Raw genomic sequence first — 13,572 nt, forward strand, 5'->3', positions numbered from 1 at the left:
TACACTTTAACTCAGACTTTTGCAGCTTAGAATCAGCTTAGAAATTTTACCTTTACAAAACCAGTGTGATTTATAGTCATATAAATATGCATAGAGACCAAACATCAAACTGGAATATTTTATAAGCATCTCTAAATAACTATTCCAGGTATCAGACAAATCTTTGTGAACCATTTTACATTATAGTCCTCAGTAATACAGAAAGAGAAGGAAGGAAGAGAGGGTGAGAAGGAAGGAAGAAAGGAAAAGAAAAGGAAAAGGAAATATTGAGAACAAAGAAAACAAGCAGAGTAGTGGATAATTACCAGAAGGAAACTAGGAATTATATGCCAAACTTGTCTCACTCCAACTGAGAGTATGTTAGCCATTTCCATACTCTGAATATGTAATGTGAGCCATGTCTTTAATTCTGCAGACAGTGGCCAGACTACATATAATTTGAAATTAGTACATGTGTAAAACTATTGCATCTTAATTTGAGAACTGAATTGGTGATGAAATTATTCTCTTTACTAGGTTGACCAATATAGTATATCCAGATAAGTTTAGTATAACTATTGTAATAGTAGGTAAATAAGAAACAACATTCAAAAGTATGTGCTAAAAATTATTTATATGATTTTATTTATTTATTCAATTATTGACATGGTTTTTGATGAAATACAGATATAACATAAAATTATTACAGTATTAAAATGTATTAAACATCAGCTAGGTCCCAAACATTTTGATTACATTTGCTGACTTAAGCCTCACAATAAATCTGTGAGGCTACTAGTAGCATCACACTTTTATACATGAAGATACTAAGAACTTCATATGTTGATTACTTCACTCAAAATCACTTCGTTAATAGTAGGTAAATAAGAAATTTGAATCCAGATCAGTTCTTCCTCAATGATGAATATAAAAAAAAATACCTTTATGCCTGTGCCTAGAAGTTGACACACATGTGTATTTATAAGAACAAAACAAACACTAAAGATATAAAACAGAAGCATAAGTCTCAGGAAATTTAGGTTCTAAGTTTCATACTGATTAATCCAAATATATTATGGAGAAAAATAATTGAAACCATTCCATCAGAATCCTGGTAAAGCTAAAAGAAAAAAAAAAATAGTAAGATTAGGATTCAGAAACCTGATTCCAAATAGAGTAAACATTTCAAAATAGCCAAAGGATTGGTCCAATGATTTCATTTTAGACTTCCTCAGGTGATTCTGATGTTCAAGCAGTTCAAGCGGCTCTTGCCCCAAAGAGCTCAAAGATCTACTAGTTTCAAAGTTCTCACATTGTCTAAGTCCTTTATACTATTTAAAATACAAAAATATAATTTTATTTTCAAATTATTTTTGAGGAAAGTGCAAAGGTTATTAATGAAAAGCAATTATTATTTATACACGCTATTAAAAAGTACAAATTCTGCCTTTTCCTAAGCATATTGTGTCACTCAACCACTGAGCCACATCCCCATCCCTATTCTGAATTTTATTTAGAGAGCCCTCACTTTTCCTGAGGCTGGCTTTGAACTTGCAATCCTCCTGCCTCAGCCTCACAAGCCACACAGATTATAGGCATGTGTCATCGCATATTTTGTGTTTTTTAATAATCCTTTTCTTTTTCAGAAGACTTAGGGATGAGTGCCATGGCTGCTCTTGAGCAGCATGTGATCTTGGTACAATTATATAATTTAATGCATTTCAATTTCTTTAATCATAAAAGAAATATCAGGCCACATATATAATTATTTTATTGTGTGGTTTGAGGAAAAAATTCTGTGGATATACATAGCAAAACATAAGTTTCATGCAATAATAAGCAGTAGTGACTATTTCTATTATTATATTTCTATTATTTCATAATAGAAATACTAAAGTTAAAAAATGTATCAACTTAATTGATATTTCTAAGATAAATCCTATGTGTCCTAATCATTTACTTCTAAGGTCGTCTATGAACAGACCAAGAATACAAATTTCTGACAACAATAATAATCAGAATATGTTTACATGTACATGTTTCTACAAAAACTAAACAGAACAATAGATTGTGAATATTACTTTATTAGTGATCCTCCATGATTCATGTATGTCTTGCCTGATTTTCTTTGGCTATAGGCAATGTCCTTCTTTGTTTTCTATTTATGTTTAAGCACATTTCAAATATGTGTTTAAAAATATCCTTCATTAAAATAGTTACTGGGAGTCTGGGGATGTAGTTCGGTGATAGAGAACTCTGCAAGAGACTGAATGTGATCCCTAGCACTGCATAAAGACAAAAAATAATGCTTTCAGACTCATGGTTAAGATTCAACTTCCAAGTCATTAATAAATATGTTAAATATCATATTTTAAACATTAGTATTTATATAGAGCATTAATAAACAGCAAGAGAAAGTCAAACTTGAATTCATAAAGCAAGTTAAAATTCTGACCTAAGTCTTGTTATTAAACACTGCATACATTATACTGGTCTTTCTCACCATAGAAAATGTCAGTTATATCTGGAGATTTTTTTCTAAGGTGCCAAGCCTAGATGTCCACAAAAGAGGATATGATATTCTCTCTGGGTTAAAAAAGATGACTTAAAGAAAGTAGGGATATCAGCTGTGGAAAACAGATGGGAACAAACCTCCACATCTACACACATGTGCATGTAAATGGCACCACACAAACTTTTAGCTGAAATTTTTTAAGGTTCCCAAACCCAACATAAATAGAATAATTTTGCACTTTGACATCACAATGGTCCTGTCACAATGTTTTGACTTGTTCATTAGTAATGAAAGCATTAATTAACTCAGGTAACAAGTACGACTACAGAGGTCAAAGTACAATCTATGCCTTAGGGTTTGGAAACAGAGAAGATGATATGAAAGTAGTCACAATAAAAATGCTTATCAGAATATAAATGGATCCTCTGGTAGTGTGTCTTCCCATAATTTTTTTCAAAACAAATCTAATTCCCAGCAAGAAACACTAATGGTAAAGAGTCATAATACATTTTTTTTCTATTTTATCTGAATGATATTTCTCTGTAGGTGATCAGCCACAAAAAGCTATGAACCTTTGGTTCTGATGTAGCCATGGCCTCCTTCAAGCTGTGCTGATACCTATCAGACAGCATCATCATCGCATTAGGGAGTATATCATTATGCTTTTATTCCCAATTGATGCAAAGTGTCCCTGTTGCAACTGGAAGCCACAAGGGGAGGGTACAGAGTAACTGTTTTGCCTTCACATTGCCACTCTTATGAGCATATCAAGCAAATTCTTCCCTTTCTGATTGGTGAAAAGATGGGCAAAAGCTCAAATTTCTTATACCCCTCACGAAGATGTAAAATGTAAGCTCAATTCTCATAATATGATTGACTTGACAAAGTTATCTGCAAACCCCAATGGAGAAACATGATGAATGAGTGAATGAGCATCTGTGAAACATGAAACGGTCCCCAAGTCATCCAGTAACTCTGGACAATAAAATATGTCTTTTTGATAGACATTGCCCACATTTCTAACTGCTATATTATGCAACTGTCGACTACATGTCATCAGACATGATTTTGAAGGCCAAAAGAGTAATATTTCATGGAACCAAAACCGGAAAGTAATTTAAAAGTCAATAACTCCCACCCTGAAAACAATTTTGACCTGTTTTCAAAAATAAATAGAAGGAATACATTAGGTTTATCTCCAAAGCTCCCTTTGTCCAAGATGCAAATATTTTTTTTTTGTTGTTGTTGTTGTTGTTTAAATTTTCTCAGGTTATAGAAGACTGTTAGTGCATCTTGGGAAGATAACATTTGTTCCCTTAGAGATTGCTAAGATTTCTTAAAGAAAAATGAAGAAACAAAGGAAGCCTTTCTCCAAAGTCCCAAGAGGAACTTCCAGAGGACAAGGCTGAACTACAGTGATTTTCCTTTGGTGTGATCAAAGCGGGAGCTAACTGGCCTGCCAGGACAAAGCCTGATCCACTTAGGACCCCACAGAGCCTGCCCTGTGGAGGGGATGAGTAGATTAAAGAGAAACTGAGGTCACTGGGGAAGCACAGAATGACTACTTAAAGGAACACTTCTGTACAGTAGTAAAATTCCTGAAAACACAGTCTTAGACTTGGGATAGCTTTGAAGTAGAAATGGTAAAGCAAATAATATGGAACCAGAAAGTGATTTATAGGAAAATACATATAACAAAAGAAACTTCCTAAATAAAATGTTCATCAATTAAATAATTTACACTGAAGTATGAAAAGGAATCATGAACTAAAAAAAACTGTTCTTTTTTCCTCTAGCCCTTCATTTATTCCCTGTGATGCTGCTCTCTTAGGTTTAAGGTATTATTTTTATTATTAATATCAAGGAAATTTTCCGTACCTCATAACTAATTTTACTGACAAAAATTAGGAAGATTAAATTTTATTTTATTCTTTAGATATGTTTTCTGGCAAAAAGATATTCTGGAAAAACATCGAATGTGTTGACATCTAGAGAATTCAATAAAATTCTAACACAAAAAATAGTTATGTTATAATTCAGCAGTAATAATAGTTTTCTTGTTGAGATGTTTTCTTTGTACTAAAAACTGATACTGTGCCTACAAGTGAGCCACACTTGCATACCTATACTTAACATACCTCACAGTGACATTTTGGAGACAGGTTATGAACAGTAAAGACAAAAAGTACACTTGAAAAAAACTTTCCCACTGGGTGCAGTTGTGCATGCCTGCAATCCCAGGGACTTGGGAGGCTGAGGCAGGAAGATCACAAGTTCAAGACCAGCCTCAGCAACTTAGTGATACCATGTCTCAATAGCCAAAATAAGTAACTAAGTAAATAAATAAATATATAAAAGAGATGTGGAGGAGCTGGGGATGTAACACAGTGGTAAAGTGTCCTTAGCTTCATTCCCCAATATTATCTGCCCCTCCCCCCCCCAAAAAAAAGAAAAATGAAATTGATTTTCCTACGTTTTCCACAAGGTTATTCCATACCTTGGATCCTTTGCAAGTCACACTGGAGTTTTGTTCCTGATGTGGGCTTTGTTTTGGCCTATTCATGTGAACATCCCCCCTCCCACACATCTCTTTGCATCTCAAGTTCCTTTCTCCTTTATCTCCATGGCTTTACTTGTTATTTCTGATTTCTGCTGCCAACACAGTTTAAACCACCAAGGTTAAGAGGTCATAGTCTTTGCAGTTATATGATTGAAATTCAAATGGAGAAAAAACTGACAAGTACCCATTAAGTTTTTTAACAGCACAAATTATCAACTGAATATACAGGAATCTATACTGAATACTTATCACAGTCAAATTAAGAATTAAGCATAAAAAATGTATATTAAACAACCTGCATAAAACCTAAATATTAGTACTCCATAAATAGTTAGTTATTATCACATCAAGATAACTTCCAAATCATTGAGTTGGATTTTTCAACACATTTTCAGCTGCCCAAAGGGCATTGTAACTCAAATTGACCTATTCAAAACTGAACACATCATTTCCCAGAACACATTCACATCTTCATTTTCTGGGTTCAGGCTTAAACCTTGAAGGAATCCTTTCCTTTTTTATTTTTATGTTTTGTCCTTCATTCCTTCTATTAAACTGTGACCATGTCATGAAGTATTTCCTGAGCAGGTCCTCATTTTCATGGACTACCTTAAGTGCCTCCTACCTGTGCTACAGATTTTTGGGTGTCCTTGACTTTTCATCTTTGAAAGTATAATTCAGAGAACATTACCGCCTTTTTTAAAAGTTTTGATGAATAGGCAAAGACTACGACATTGAACACAGTGGGATTTCACCCACATTTTAATGTCTTCCTGAAACCTTTCCTCATCTTGTAAGCATATGCAATCACTTTCTCTTTTAAGACACATAAATCACACCCTCTTTTGTTTATTGTGTCACTGTTAGGTAAGTTAAATTCCATTGCAATCTAAGCCCTTACCTAATTCCTGGGTATGAAAGTCATATGAAATATCAATCTGTCGATTTTTAAATACAATATTGTTTATATTTAAGTTAAATCAATATGCTTCCAAAATGATCATCTTAAAAGACTAAAGAAGAATGGGAGAACTTATAATTTTTTCTAAAAATACTTAATAATTTACTAGCATGTATAACTAAATAAATAGAATTTGACATATTTTTATATGAAAGAAAAAGAATAGCTGGAAAGTGATAAAAAAAAAATAAAGAGTCCATCATGAAAACAGACTCAAGGAATATGCAAATGCCAAAAAGTATAAACTAAATGTGCTCAGTTTCAAACAAGCTTTGGACAGAATGAGGTCCTAACTGAAGCAATGAATCAGATTTTGCACTCTTATACAGTAAATGGTATAAATTGTACCTTCCCCAGTTTTCTCTGAAAGTCTCAAAGGCTTTCTCACTTGTGCTTACAGTCCATCAAACTGCTAGGCACAATAGCCTCCTGCATGTCACTCTCATAGTCAAGGCCACATTCTCATACAACTATTACCTAATACTGTTTCTCAATCTATATCTGGCCTTGTCCCTTAAATTGCTCTTCAACAATTAATATCTTTCTAATTTATGAGTTGTATTGTACGTGTTCTCAAGCACAAAACTTCATTCTAGAAGAACTCCATCCTTCATGTAAACCAACTTATGCAGGTGCACACGTGTGTGCTTTCATTCAGGCACTTATCAGACAAATATTAAATTCCACATTGTACTTATCTTGGAAAATCTTGCTTCCAATGAAAGCATCAAGCATTTTATCATCAAAGAAAACTGAAAGAATCATGCTTACAACACATCCTATCTTATTTTGGTTCATCTTGGATAGACAGTACCAATATAAATCATCTGTTCTAAGAATTTTATTGAATCAATATGCTGTACTGTTAAGTAGTGATTTGCAATTATAGCTGGAGTTCCAGCTTGAGCATGCCTATAAGTTACATTTCTAACTGAAAAACTTTCTAGTAATGGATGAGAAATTATATTTACTGACTGTGACCTATATGCACATATCTGTGGGGCATTTGGATACCATTCAGTAAAATTTGAGTCAAAACAATTCCTGTTTATAAAGCAAACAATCTAATTACATGTAAAAACTATATTAAGAGCATTAATCTTCAGGATATATAAAGAACTCAAAATAACACCAAAAAGCCAAATAACCCCAATCAATAACTTGGGAAAGGAACTAAACAGACATTTCACAGAAAAAAAGAAACACAATTGGTCAACAAATACGTAAAAAAAAAATGTTCAACATCATGAGAAATTAGAGAAATGCAAATTAAAACTACACTGAGGTTTCAGCTCACTCCAGTCAGAATACAATTATCAAGAATACAAGTAAAAATAAATTTTGGTGAGGATGTGGGGGAAAAGAAACACTCATACATTGCTGGTAGGACTGCAAATTGGTGCAACCACTCTGGAAAACAGTATGGAGATTCCTCAGAAAACTTGAAATGGAACCACCATTTGATCCAGTTTTCCCACTCCTAGGCATATATACATAGGACTAAAATCAGCATACTATAGTGAGGTGGCCACATTAGTGTTTATAGCAGCTGAAATTCACATTAGCTAAGCTATGGAACCAAACTAGGTGCCCTTCAACAGATGAAAGGATAAAGAAAATGTTGTATATATACACACTAGACTCAATTATAAAAAGAATGAATTTATATGGCGTTTGCCAGTAAATGGAAGTAACTAGAGGCTATCATGCTAACTGAAATAAGCCAGTCTGAAAAAAACTAAAAGCCAAATTGGACAGGCTGGGGTGGGGGGAACAAAGGGAGGATGTGAATGGGAAATACAATACAATGAAACAGACATATATTTCCTATGTTTATATATGAATACACAACCAGTGTTTAACTCCACATCATGTATAACCACAACAATGAGATATTATACTCCATGTATATATGGTATATCAAATATATTCTACTCTCATGCATAACTAAAACACATATAAAAATTTAAAAAATCAAAGACATATATTATAATCAATTTTAGTGACATTTCATCCTTTTGCACTTATATAAATTTGGCCTGAAAAATAATTTTGTCGGTATTAAAATTATAATTTCAGTTTTCCCCATGAAGAGTAGGTATAGATTTCATTTAATCTACCTTTATCTTCTATTAATTTCTATTCTGTATTAGAGAATACAGACATGATATGTGCTAGATGGACTTGAAATTATTGAGGATAAGTTCTCTTTCAGTCTCTCACAAGAGACTGTTTTGCTAGTCTGGCACTGTCTGCCCTTCATTCTAGACTCTTCATGAGGATCTTATGAATCAGGGAAGCTGACCAGAACAGAGAGTATGTTTGCATATAGCTTATGACCATTCATAAAATACTTGGACTCCTGAAGAATTTCGTTCTGCTGAAATGGAGATTGTGTGTGTAGTCACTCACCAGGCCCTACCCTGATACTCCCATAGGTCTTCTTTTCAATAGAAACTGAAATGCACATGTATAGTTCATGATGCTTGCTGCACCGTGAGTAACAAAACTCATTGTCTCTCTCCCAGGAGTCACCTATCATCAGGGTTTACTTGTTAGTCTACAAGTCAGATAAAAGTTAAGACATCATAGTTTTTGATAGTGTAGGGATGGAAATGGGATGCTGATGAGACATATCATAGAGAAGGACTTACAGTCTCATAAACACATAACTAGAATTGAAAGAAGTTCGTGGGGGTCAATATTGAATATGTTGAAGAAATTATATGGTCAACCAGGAAATATCTTCTACTTTATTGTATGTAAGCAAAAAGTAATTGGGTTGTGTTCTTAAGTCTGGACTATAGAGTAGATCCAAAGATTTTTGTAAAATACTCACTAGACTACTGATTTATGTTAAAGAATGCTAAATAACTATTAGTGAATGAGAAGTTATCATTCATCTGGGTGATCAAAGAAAACAGCATTTTCTAGATGCATCCACTTTAATGAAAACACCCACTCCAAAAACATGCTTTCAAAATACATTGTGACTTTATCTGTTGCAAAGATTCTTTTTGATGTTACATTTAAATATGGAGAAGATAGCTAGAAATTTGTCTAGCCATTTATATTTTTCTCTTGAGTACACTGCTCAAACACGTTTCCCAGTGTCCCCTTTGGTTATGCATGGCTAAGTGATTCAGGGATTGAGTTCTTCACAATGAAAAGATGGCCAAAGTGCAAGACACAATCTGCTGACCCATGTAAACCTCTGGTGAATTTTCCAGGCATTTTCTTTCTTCTGTTATCAGCTGGCAGCATGTAAATGTGTCAGTTGGGGACCTCAAAGCACTAGGAAAGAGATCAATAGTGTGTGTGTGTGTGTGTGTGTGTGTGTGTGTGTGTGTATTTCCTGTTAAGGGCCAGATAGTAAATGTGACAGGCTTTGTAGAACACATACAGCGTCAAACATATATTTGGATTTTCTTAACATTTTTTCTGTCTTTTAAGAAAATGAAAACTATTCTCATCTCCGGGGCCATGCCAAAACAAGAGAGAAAGAGAGAAAAGAAAAGGAAGTAAAAGAAAATTTAAAAAGTTATGGGCTGGGTTTGACATATGGTAGGACTGTATAATCGCCCAGAACAAAGACCTATAGCACTGGGATGCAATGTGAGCTTTTAAGACCCAGAAATTTTGATTTTTTCCCCACCCCCACATTAGTTATTCAGTCTAATGCCATTGTGATAACATTTCCAATAAGTTGAATCTGATGATAAATTTCCTCAGATATTATGAATATTTTTTTAGATAAAGGGAAAAATAATATTACATTGATCTGACCTTTAGAAAAAAGCAATACCAACTAGAGGACAAGTAATGAACTTTTAAGAAAATAGGAAGCTCCTAAAATGTTCATGACAAAAATGAAGAAATGTATTGGTTTTCCTTTATTTTACTGCAGTTCTGAAATTGCAGTCTTATCCTCAAGTATTTTTTTAATATATATTTAGTTGTTGATAGACATTTTTTGTTTTATTTATTTATGTGTGGTGCTGAGAATCGAACCCAGTGCTTCACAGATGCCAGGCAAGTATGCTACTGCTGAGCCCCAGCCCTCTCAAGTATTTTTATTAAGGGGTTCCCACATAGTTACTGACATTTTAATACACATGACAGGATATATTAACTCAGTGAGTTATTTCCTTATTGTATAGAGCATAAGCAAGGCATTTTTAATTTTTATTTTTAGCAGTGTATTTTCAGACCTAAAAAGAAAATTCCACTTAATTTGTAATGATGACATCTTTTTTTTTTTATCCATTGGCTAACGGTAAGAATTTTTTTTTCAAGCCAGACATGGTGGTACATGCCTGTTATCCCAGCAGTTCAGGAGACTGAGGAAGAAGAATTGCAGGTTCAAAGCCAACATCAGCTACTTAGTAAGGTTGTAAGCAACCTAGTATGACTCTTTCTCAAAATAAAAAATAAAAAGTTTAGTTGGGTTTAGTCCCTGAAACAAGAAAAAAAATTAAAAAAGAATGATTTTCAATGAATGCCTACTTTCCTGGCTTTCCTAACCATCAAACTAATGTTCTTCCAAAAATGAGAATCCATATACTATTTTTTAAATCATAATGTGGTTTGTGATCTAGGATGTGATTTCTCCAAAACTTAAAGCCTTATAAATTGTGGAGCTACTCTCTTAGCTCTAAATCACTTATACTGCAAAGCAGCATAAATCCATGCAAGGCTTCAATATTTTGCACTTGACATTACATTTATTTTTATACCCATATTATTCTTGTTAGAAATCAATCAGGTAGATTGATAGGTTGACATCTAGGATTGGCTAAACTATAATACCCAAGACAAACAAGCTTTCTGCAAAGTGTTCAAGGAGGTGAAATGTTTGGTACTGTTCTATCTCACAAGGTTATGGCCACTTAGAAAGAAAAATGAAATTAGCTGAACTAATGTCTTAGGGGAAAGCAAAAACATGAATATTCTTTTTAGAATAATATGTAACTGTTTTTAACAGATCTTTGTATGTTTCTTCAAGTGTTCTTGCCTTGCTAGTGAAATAACTGTTGCATTACTGAGTTTTCTATAAGATTATGTTTTTAATACACAACCTTAGTTTTCTTAATTTTTTATTATAACTTAATAGCTAGTAATTTATACATTAAAGTTTTCAGGGAAACTTGAGTGATATTATATAACTATATATAATCATTCATAAGACAAATGACAATATTATTTACCTTTATCCATAACCTCAGTAGATAACTTGCAAAAGTAACTACAGCCTGAGGTATCAGTATTTTCTATTTAATTATCCAACTATGGTATCTTGGACATATAACATTGAGATCATAGAATTAGTAATAAGGCTAACTGAAATGTAATATTGTGATGAATTAGAAGACACTTAAAATGTCATAAAGAGAAGAGTTTTAAAATATCGACAGACTACAAAATGTTTAGTAATAATAACATATTAAAATGAAGTGTCTTAAAACATTTGTTTGCACAATTAGATTTTAAAAAACTGAAACAGATTTCTAGTTTAAAGTCACAAGGGCATTCTTATTTAAGATATTCAATTAAAAACATATCAAACAGACAAGCTGATCATAAAACATAAAAATTTTTCTACAAGTTTCTTAAGTTTTGCCTCTTGCTTCCAGTGCTTGTGCTTTGATGGGGTGAACTTGGTTATATTTACTCATCACAAATGAAAATCTATTTTTAGTTAAGTTGTTTGAGCAATAGCAAAAACAAATGGGATCATTTAAATGAGCAAAAGAATAAGGAGGAATTGGAGATAAAGTTAAAACTTCAAAATAGTTTACTACAGAGGTATGAAAAGATAATCAGGAGATAGGCCTGTCAGCTTGGAAGAAGGACATGAGAAAGAGACATCCGGTATAGTCCATTTGATCAAGGGGTCTGTTAAAGTCTTAGTGAAGGGCTAGAGAGAGGACTAAATTCACCAGACCCCGTATGCTTAGGTCTCCAAAACATCTATAAAAAGCTGTTAGACTTCCTCTTCCCCCTTGTCGTCTCTTCCTTTTGAAGCACTTCAGAAGGGTTGGTAACTGTCATCACAGTGTGGGAAGGAAAAGGCAGAGTGTTCACAGAACAACATGCTCTGTTGTTGGTTGAAATCAAAGTACTGTTCCTAGTTTCACATCTGAGGTTTTAATAAATAAAATAAAAGTAAATCTCCAATGGATGGCCCACAAACCTTACTGCAAAATATTGTTTATTTTGAAATTTGGATTTGTTAATTACATTATTACACAAAACAACAACAGACCACTATTGGGATTAAAGAGCAAGATCAATCCCCATTCATTTCTTACTATATGTATTTTCAAAATAGGAGAGTAAAACTATTCCAATCATTACATATTAAGAAATAAGGGGGCTGGGGCTGGGGCTCAGTGGTAGAGCACTTTTCTCATAAGTGTGATGTATTGGGTTCGATCCTCAGCACCACATAAAAATAAATAAAGATATTGTGTCCATCAAAACTAAAAAAAAATGGGTTTTTATTCTGTACATTCATCCTCCCCATCTTTTACTATTAATTCTCATTCATAGTTTTTTCTTTATTGTTTTCTAATTCCATTCTATTTTTCACATCATAATTACTACAATAGTGTGTTAGTATGTACACAGTGTGTGTTGGTGTTTTATCTGGCTTAAGAAAGTTTCATAAAAGATTATAATTTGTATGTTGCCCAAGTGTGCCATAACCAAATACTTTTTTATATCAAAAGTAAACTTTCTTTAAGTATTTAAATTAAAAAAAGTTCTTATCTATTAAATTTCCTGATTATCTTTAGCTTATGTATTTTATCTCCTTCTATGGATCTGAGTTCAAAATGTTTACAAAATCACTGTATATTGCTACAGAAGGGACTAGTTTTTAATTGTTTTCTGGAATATGCAGAGGTGTTTTCTCAATATCACTGACATTTTTACTATGCATCTAATTGAGAATTTGATGTGAGTCAAGGGAACTTCCACTAGTGAAAGTTATTGGGCAAATATTTAAAAAAAGACCCACTTTAATAATAAATGTCTGCATTGCTTATGTTGAAAATGGGATATCTACAGAAGATGCTTGCTGGACACAATTGTATTTTTATTTCTCTACCAAGCTCCAGAAAACAGAGGTTGTATACAAAATGAATTTTAATATTATTATGAATCTAATCCCAAAGAACACGTGGCCTAAAATAATTTAAACAATGGAATAGCTTTTCACTAATCAAGAAGCAAATTAATAAAATAGTTAAGTGTTTTAAATCATATCATTTAAACAAAATAGCAGACAAGTTAAATTACAAAGCTGATGATATTATTCTTCAAAGACAAATTTAATTATACCTGAGATTAAATGTTTTCCACAAAATATCTCTAGACACGGTGTATCTCTGGAGTGAGAAACATAACTAGGCATAGCCTAGAGTATTCCTTATCCACCACTATCCACCACTAACCATTTTCATTCTTCCACAGTGACAATATTTTAACTGGGCACATTATCCCCACCAAAACATGAGACCCAGTGTTTTTCTAGTTTCCTAACCAGGATGATTG

Source organism: Spermophilus citellus (genome assembly GCF_964194105.1).
Source record: "Spermophilus citellus genome assembly, chromosome: 7".
NCBI classification, from domain to species: domain Eukaryota; kingdom Metazoa; phylum Chordata; class Mammalia; order Rodentia; family Sciuridae; genus Spermophilus; species Spermophilus citellus.